This window comes from Nomascus leucogenys, chromosome 2, assembly GCF_006542625.1.
Source record: "Nomascus leucogenys isolate Asia chromosome 2, Asia_NLE_v1, whole genome shotgun sequence".
In the NCBI taxonomy this organism is placed as follows: Eukaryota; Metazoa; Chordata; class Mammalia; order Primates; family Hylobatidae; genus Nomascus; species Nomascus leucogenys.
Genome location: NC_044382.1, coordinates 1,794,022 through 1,802,670, shown reverse-complemented (window position 1 = coordinate 1,802,670; position 8,649 = coordinate 1,794,022). Strand labels below are relative to the sequence as shown.

The 8,649-nt window shown below is 50.6% G+C and overlaps 1 long non-coding RNA gene across 1 annotated transcript; it reads right to left on the bottom strand.

Annotated features, from left to right (window-relative positions):
- Positions 1-6,199: 6,199 nt before the first annotated feature.
- LOC115837631 lies at positions 6,200-8,100 on the bottom strand. The gene is made up of 3 exons (XR_004032668.1): positions 7,998-8,100; positions 7,615-7,911; positions 6,200-6,364 (listed from the first exon to the last, which is right to left on the bottom strand). It is a non-coding gene; the product is annotated as an uncharacterized LOC115837631 (long non-coding RNA).
- Positions 8,101-8,649: the final 549 nt, after the last annotated feature.

The window sequence follows — 8,649 nt, the reverse complement described above, 5'->3', positions numbered from 1 at the left end:
TGATTGCTTTTTAATATTTGGACGTATAGAAGTTTTAAATTTATTGATGTCAAAGCCATGGATATGTTCCTTTGAGGTTTAAGTTTAGACAGCCTTTTCCCATCCAGAGATTGAGCACATACTTGTTATCTTTGGTACCATTTGTAAGACACATTTTGTACAGCTTAGCCTCAATAAGATAGGAATGTGTTTTATTTATTTTCTTCTGCTTTTTTAAAAATTTGTATTTATTTATTTATTTTAGATGGAGTCCTGCTCTGTCACCCAGGCTGGAATGCAATGGCAGGATCTCGGCTCACTGCAACCTCCACCTCCCGGATTCAAGCGATTCTCCTACCTCAGCCTCCAGAGTAGCTGGGATTACAGGCGCCTGCCACCACGCCCAGCTAATTTTTGTGTTTTTAGTAGAGACGGGGTTTTGCCATGTTGACCTCAGGTGATCCACCCACCTCAGCCTCCCAAATTGCTGGGATTACAGGCATGAGCCACCGCACCTGGCCAGGAATGTGTTTTAAAACCAGTGATATCAGCTGGGCGTGGTGGCTCACCCTGTAATCCTAGCTCTCTGGGAGGCCATGGTGGGCTGATCACTTGAAGTCAAGAGTTCCAGACTAACCTGGCCAACACAGTGAAACCCCGTCTCTACTAAATTATCACATCTCATCCTTTTGGCAAAGATCAAGTGTAGGAAAAAAGATAAATTAACCAGGTGCGGTGGCATACATCTGTAATCCCAGCTACACAGGAGTCTGAGGTGGGAGGATGGCTTGAACCCCGGAGACAGAGGTTGCAGTGAGCCAAGATCACACCACTGCACTGCAGCCTAGGTGACAGAGTGAGACTCTGCCTCAAAGAAAAGAAAATAAATGCAATCATAAATAACACGGCTGGGCGTGGTGGCTCACGCCTGTAATCCCAGCACTTTGGGAGGCCAAGGCGGGCAGATCACAAGGTCAGCAGATCAAGACCATCCTGGGTAACACAGTGAAACCCCGTCTCTACTAAAAATACAAAAATTAGCCGGCCGTGGTGGCGGGCGCCTATAGTCCCAGCTACTCCGGAGGTTGAGGCAGGAGAGTGGCGTGAACCTGAGAGGCGGAGCTTGCAGTGAGCCGAGATCGCGCCATTGCACTCCAGCCTGGGTGACAAAGTGATACTCCGTCTCAAAAAAAAAAAAAAGTAATAATAATAATGATATGTCGCCCAGGCTGGAGTGCAGTGGCATGATCTCGGCTCACTGCAACCTCCCCCACCCAGGCTCAGGTGATCCTCCTGCCTCAGCCTCCCAACGAGTAGCTGGGACTATAGGCACATGCCACCACGCCAGGCTAATTTTTTTATTTGTAGTAGAGATAGGTTGGCCAGGCTGGTCTGGAACTCCTGAACTCAGGTGATCTGACTGCCTCGGCCTCCCAAAGTGCTGGGATTACAGGCATGAGCCACCATGCCAGGCCAGAATTTGTTCATAGTAGTACAGAAAATAATGGTGGGACTTAAAATTGATGATATTTTAGATTTGATGGAAACTGTTATACTCCAATTATTTTGTGTGAAGACATGTTACAGCCATTAAAATTTTTTTTTTTTTTTTTTTTTTTTTTTTTTTTTTTGAGACGGAGTCTCGCTCTGTCGCCCAGGCTGGAGTGCAGTGGCGCAATCTCGGCTCACTGCAAGCTCCGCCTCCCGGGTTCACGCCATTCTCCTGCCTCAGCCTCTCCGAGTAGCTGGGACTACAGGCGCCCGCCACTACGCCCGGCTAATTTTTTTTTTTGTATTTTTAGTAGAGACGGGGTTTCACTCTGGTCTCGATCTCCTGACCTCGTGATCCGCCCGCCTCGGCCTCCCAAAGTGCTGGGATTACAAGCGTGAGCCACCGCGCCCGGCCCAGCCATTAAAATTATATTTTCATGGATTTCTTAATAACGTGAAGTAGACTGGGCGAAGTGGCTTACGCGTGTAATTCCAGCACTTTGGGAGGCCAAGGCAGGTGGATCACCTGACATCAAGAGTTGGAGACCAGCCTGGCCAACATGGTGAAACCCCGTCTCTACTAAAAAAATACAAAAATTAGCCAGGCACGGTGGCACTTGCCTATAATCCCAGCTACTTGGAGGCTGAGGCAGGAGAATCACTTGAACCTGGGAGATGGAGGTTGCAGTGAGACTAGATCACGCCATTGCACTCGAGCCTCGGTGACAGAACAACTCTGTCTCAAAACAAAACAAAACAATAAAACGGAACCCTGAGATTTGCAAAAGAAAATATGCAGATGACCGGGCTCACACCTGTAATCCTAGCACTTTGGGAGGCCAAGGCGGGTGGATTACCTGAGGTCGGGAGTTCAAGACCAGCCTGACCAACATAGAGAAACCCTGTCTCTACTAAAAATACAAAAATTAGTCAGGCGTGCTGTCAGGTGCCTGTAATCCCAGCTACTTGGGAGGCTGAGGCAGGAGAATCGCTTGAACCTGGGAGGTGGCGGTCGTGGTGAGCTGAAATCTTGCCATTGCACTCCAGCCTGGGCAACAAGAGAAAAACTCCTTCTCAAAAAAAAAAAAAAAAAAAAAGCTGAGCGTAGTGGCTCACACCTACAATCCCAGCACTTTAGGAGGCCGAGGTGGGCGGATCACCTGAGGTGGGAAGTTCAAGACCAGCCTGACCAACATGAAGAAACCCTATATCTACTAAAAATACAAAATTAGCCAGGCATGGTGGCTCATGCCTGTAATCCCAGCTACTTGGGAGGCTGAGGCAAGATAATCGCTTGAACCCGGGAGGCAGAGGTTCTGTTGAGCCGAGATCGCACCATTGCACTCCAGCCTGGGCAACAAGAGCGAAATTCTGTCTCAAAAAAATAAATAAATAAAAGAAAAAGAAAAAGAAAATACGCAAATGATCCATAGGCTTGAGAAGTGTCCCTTTGAGTGGTAACCAAAGAAATGCAAATTAAATAAAATAACGCAAAGCCTTTGCAACTAATTTTCAAATTAATGATCATTTAAAAGAGTAATTAAGAGAGCTGGAAAGGATGCAGGGAGATGCCATCAAGGTACATTGTGGTTGGAGTGTAAATTGGTACACCCTCTCGCTCAGGGCTATTTGCAGTATAAATGCATACATTTCGGCTGGACGTGGGGGCTCACGCCTGTAATCCCAGCACTTTGGAGGGCCGAGGTGGGCAGATCACGAGGTCAAGAGATTGAGATCATCCTGGTCAACATGGTGAAACCCCGTCTCTACTAAAAGTACAAAAAATTAGCTGGGCGTGGTGACGGGCGTCTGTAGTCCCAGCTACTCGGGAGGCTGAGGCAGGAGAATGGCGTGAACCTGCGAGGCGGAGCTTGCCGTGAGCCGACATCCTGCCACTGCACTCCAGCCTGGGCGACAGAGCGAGACTCCCTCTCAAAAAAAACAAAAACAAAAACACACACATTTCATTAAAACATACATTCCATTCCTACTTTTGCACTGATTTAATTACATGATTGTTCATGGCAGCATGAAATAGGGAAGCTTTAGAAAACAACTTAATGTCTAATGAAGTATGGAATAAATTGTGGTATGAGTGCATGGGGGTAGTGGGATGGGGAGGCTGTGAGGGGGAAGGAAATAAATCTTAGGTAACGTAATGGTTTGTTGCCTTCCAAAGGGCCACAGGACATAAAAAGATATATGTTACGGTATATCTATGTTATTAAAATGTCATGTGGTGGGAAACTAGGAAAAAAGATCTAGAAAGGATCTTTAAGACGGTGATCATGAAAAAAAAAGTTGAGAAAAAATGATCTAGGTTCCGTGTGGTGGCTCACGCCTATAATCCCAGTACTTTGGGATGCCAAGACAGGCACATCACCTGAGGTCAGGAGTTCAAGACCAGCCTGGGCAACATATTGAGGCCCCATCTCTACAAAAAGTTAAAAACATGCTGGGTGCAGTGGCTCACACCTGTAATCCTAGCACTTTGGGAGGCCGAGGCAGGCAAATTACCTGAGGTCGGGAGTTCAAGACCAGCCTGGCCAACATGGTGAAACCCCACCTCTATTAAAAATACAAAAAATTAGCCAGGTGCAGTGGCGTAGGCCTGTAATCCCAGCTACTCAGGAGGCTGAGGCAGGAGAATTGTTTGAACCCAAGAAGAGGACGTTGTGACGAGCCGAGATCATGCCACTGTACTCCAGCCTGGGCAACAAGAGCGAGACCTCAAAAAAAAATTTTTTTTTTAAATATTAGCCAGGCCTGGTGGCACATGCCTGTAGTTCCAGCTACTCAGGAGGCTGAGGTGGGAGGATCGCTTGAGCCCAGGAGGTGGAGGATGCAGTGAGCTGAGATCGCGCCCCTTAACTCCAACCTAGGCAAAGTGAGGAGACCCTCTCTCAAACAAACTTTAAATTTCTGAGTGATAAACAGCATCGGCCACCTCCGGGACATGCTCGGGTGGTGCACTGCAAGCTGCGGAGACTTAAGAAAAGGGCGTCTCGGTTAGAGCCTGGGTATGGGGTATCTCCCCCTCCCCCGCCACAGCCAGGCAGTGCGGTCCGCCCTCCCAGCTGGGATCCCCGCGTCTCTCGGGCCTTCGCTGGAGCCCCACTGTTGTGTTGAAGGAGACCGTCCTTCCGACGCCGAGTCCAGCTCCACAACCACGTAAACAAATTGTGGATTCAGACACCATGAGCGGCGGAAACAAAGGCGTCCCCAGTGTCCGGCCGTCGGCTGAGGAGAAGGGTCTGCCCGACGGCCACCTGGGGAGGGACCCGAGCACGTCCTCTCCGGTTCACGCCGCGCGCCTCCTTCAGGCCGACAACACAGGCGGCTGGTTTTGAACTTTCCGGTGCGAAACTCCCAAGGCTTCAGTCAGGTCACTCACTGTGTAAAGCCAAATCAAATATCTTTTTTGTTTTTTTGAGACGGAGTCTCGCTCTTGCTGCCCAGGCTCAGCTTCCCGAGTAGGTGGGATTCCCGCCCCACCACGCCCGGCTAATTTTTTTTTTTTTTTTTTTTTTTTTTTGAGACGGAGTCTTGCTCTGTCGCCAGGCTGGAGTGCAGTGGCGCGATCTCGGCTCACTGCAACCTCCAGCTCCTGTATTCAAGCGATTCTCCAGCCTCAGCCTCCAGAGTAGCTGGGACTACAGGCACCTGCCACCACGCCCAGCTAATTTTTTGTATTTTTAGTAGAGACGGGGTTTCACCATGTTGATCAGGATGATCTCAATCTCTTGACCTCATGATCCACCTGCCTCAGCCTCCCAAAGTGCTAGGATTACAGGCGTGAGGCACCGTGCCCAGTTAATTTTTGTATTTTTAGTAGAGATAGGGTTTCACCATGTTGGTCAGGCTGGTGTTGAACTCCTGACATCAGGTAATCCGCCCGCCTCAGCCTCCCGAAGTGTTGGGATTACAGGCGTGAGCCACCACGCCCCGCCTTTTTGTCTGTTTGTTTGTTTTGAGACAGTCTCACTTTATCGCCCAAGCTGGAGTGCAGTGGCGCGATCTCGGCTCACTGCAAGTTCCACCTCCCGGGTTCACGCCATTCTCCTGCCTCAGCCTCCTGAATAGCTGGGACTACAGGCACCTGCCACCACGCCCGGATAATTATTTTTGGATTTTTAGTAGAGACGGGGTTTCACTGTGTCAGCCAGGATGGTATCCATCTCCTGACCTTGTGATCCACCTGCCTTGGCCTCCCAAAGTGCTGAGATTACAGGCGTGAGCCACCACGCCCAGCCGCTCCTTACATTTTTGAGCCTTCATAATCTTTTTTCTCTTTTCTTTTTTCTTTCCTTTTTTCTGTCTTTCTTTCCTTTCTTCCTTTCTTTCCTTCCTTGTTTTTCTTTTCTTTCTACCTTTCTTTTCTCATTCTTTCTTTCTCTCTCTTTCTTTCCTTTTCTTTCCTTTTTTTTTTTTTTTAATCGAGTTTCGCTTTTGTTGCCCAGGCTGGAGTGCAATGGCGTGATCTTGGCTCACTGCAACCTCCGCCTCCCCAGTTCAAGTGATTCTCCTGCCTCAGCCTCCCAAGTAGCTGGGATTACAGGCATGTGCCACCATGCCCAGCTAATTTTGTAATTTTGTATTTTTTAGTAGAGATGGGGTTTCTACATGTTGGTCAGGCTGGTTTCCAATTACCGAACTCAGGTGATCTGCCCGCCTTGGCCTCCCAAAGTGCTGGGATTACAGGTGTGAGCCACCACACCTGGCCCGAGTCTTCATAATGTCATTCTCCATTTGGAAGGATGCTTGGCCCACTGCTTACTAGCTCTGCATTTGTGTCTTCATTTCACGCATTTGTCCATCCAGTGAATGTTCAAGTACATTCCATTTGCCTGGCCCTGGGATGATCAGAGGAGAAAAGATCCATTTCCTGGAGAAGCTTAGAATCCAGCAGGGAGATGAAGAAAAATGAGTAATTTTACAATCCAGTCCACAGCTACGAGTTTCAGCAAGCGCTATGCACTACAGTGAGAGCCCCTAATTGGGAGCTATTTGGGAGTTGGGGAGAGTTGCTGAGAAAGTGATGCGTAACCTGGGATTTGGCAGGTGATAGGGCCTGGTCAGGCAGAGGGAAGCAGGCTTTGAGGCTAAGAGGCCAAGGGCCTGGAGCAGCAGCCCCCAAGCTGGACAGGGAGGGAGCCGATTCTACTTGGAGGGCAACCACTGAAGGCTCAAGTGACACAATCCAATTCATGTCCTTTTTTTTTTTTTTTTTTTAAAGATGGGGCCTCATTCTGTTGCCCAGGCTAAGTGCAGTAGCATGATCATAGCTCACTGCAATTCAAACTCCTAGGCTCAAGCAATTCTCCTGGCTCAGCCTTCCAAGTAGCTGGGACTACAGACACGCACCACCACACCTGGTTAATTATTTTTATCTTTAAAAAAATTTGTTGTTTTGTTTTGTTTGAGACAGAGTCTCACTCTGTCACCCAGGCTGGAGTGCAGTGGTGCAATCTCGGTTCACTGCAAACTCCGCCTCCCAGGTTCAACCAAATCTCTGCCTCAGCCTCTTGAGTAGCTGAGATTACAGGCGCCCGCCACCATGCCTGGCTATTTTTTCTATATTTTTAGTGGAGACAGTGTTTCACTATCTTGGCCAGGTTGGTCTTGAACTCCTGACCTCATGATCCACCGGCCTCGGCCTCCCAAAGTGCTGGGATTACGGGTGTGAGCCACCATGCCCTGCCTGTCCAAAAAATAAAGTAAAAAGCCAGGGGCAGTGGCTCATGCCTGCAATATTAGCACTCTGGGAGGCCGAGGTGGGCAGATTGCCAAAGCTCAGTAGTTTGAGACCAGCCTGGGCAACACGGTGAAACTCTGTCCCTACTAAAACACAAAAATTAGCCAGGTGTGGCAGAGTGCACCTGTATTCCCAGCTACTCGGGAGAGTGAGGCAGAATTGTTTGAACCGGGGAGGCAGAGGTTGCAGTGAGCCGAGATCGGGCCACTGCGCTCCACACTCCAGCCTGGGTGACAGAGCGAGACTCCGTCTCTAAAATAAATAAATAAAATAAAATAAAAAACTAAGCAGTAAAACCATCCAGGCTTGGTAGTCACTGTGGTGCTTTCCTCAGGGTCCCTTCCCACAGGCGGCTGCTGAGGTCATTTTATCAGGCCCCCTGGGCTCACCTTTTGTTCCATCCCGCACAGGTGAGCAGTCTGGGCAGGCTTTGGCCAGCTTCGCGCAGGTGCCACTGCACAGACTCTCCCTTCAGAGCAGCGCCGGAGGACGGGGTCAGGAGTCAGTGCACAAATCCCTCCCGTCCTTGGGGCCGGGCAGCCACCGCGGCGGGGAGACCCCTCGCTAAGGAGGAGGTTGGTGTTGGCTCCACTCGCCGGGTCGCCCAGGGCCCTTCACTTCCGAATCAACTCCCCACAGCCGCTGCTTTCAGGAGAAGCCAAGCCAAGTCACATACGGCACGTGCACTGGATCAAAACAATACACGTTTCTACATGCGCCAGACGGTATGTTTAGTATTTAAAGAGCAGGGCTGAAAATGAAAGGTCCTTACCCGGCTTCCTTGCGGTTGTCTCACTGCTTCCCCGCGCCGGGGCAGCCCTCTCCGCGGTGCGCGGGAGCTCGGGGAGCGCGCGCCCCCTGCCGGCCGGCCGGAGCGGGGGGCGGGTTTCGCGCCCTCCGTGCCCTGGTAGAGCTTGGAATTGCTTTGCTTGTTCCCGTCCGAGGCTACTTTGAGGTTCTAAGTGACTCCCCGTTCCCGGGTGCCTCGCCTTCGAGAAGCCCAAAGCTTCTCCATCTCCAGCGCTGGATGAGGCTCCCCTAGTTTTCCTTCTGCCCAGATACCCTGTGCTCTCACACAGGTTGTGCTGCTGGCGGGGAACCGGGACTGCAGTTGTACGTGGCCTGGAGCTCACTTCCGCTCTCCCCCTCGCTGGACCTCTGACCGCAGGTCTCTGAGCCTGTTTCTTGGAGATTTGGGATAGCTGGGAGGCCCCATGACAGCGAGACGGTGAAGCTACCAGCAATGGGGTCTGGTTCTGATGTAGCCATTGACCCCAACTTGCACAGCTGAGCTTGCACGTTCCTCCTCTCCTCCCCAGCCCCTGCCCCCACTCCCAGCTGTGGCTGCCCCGTGTCCTCTCCGGACCACCCCGCACAGCTGTGGCTGCCCCGTGTCCTCTCCGGACCACCCCGCACAGCTGTGG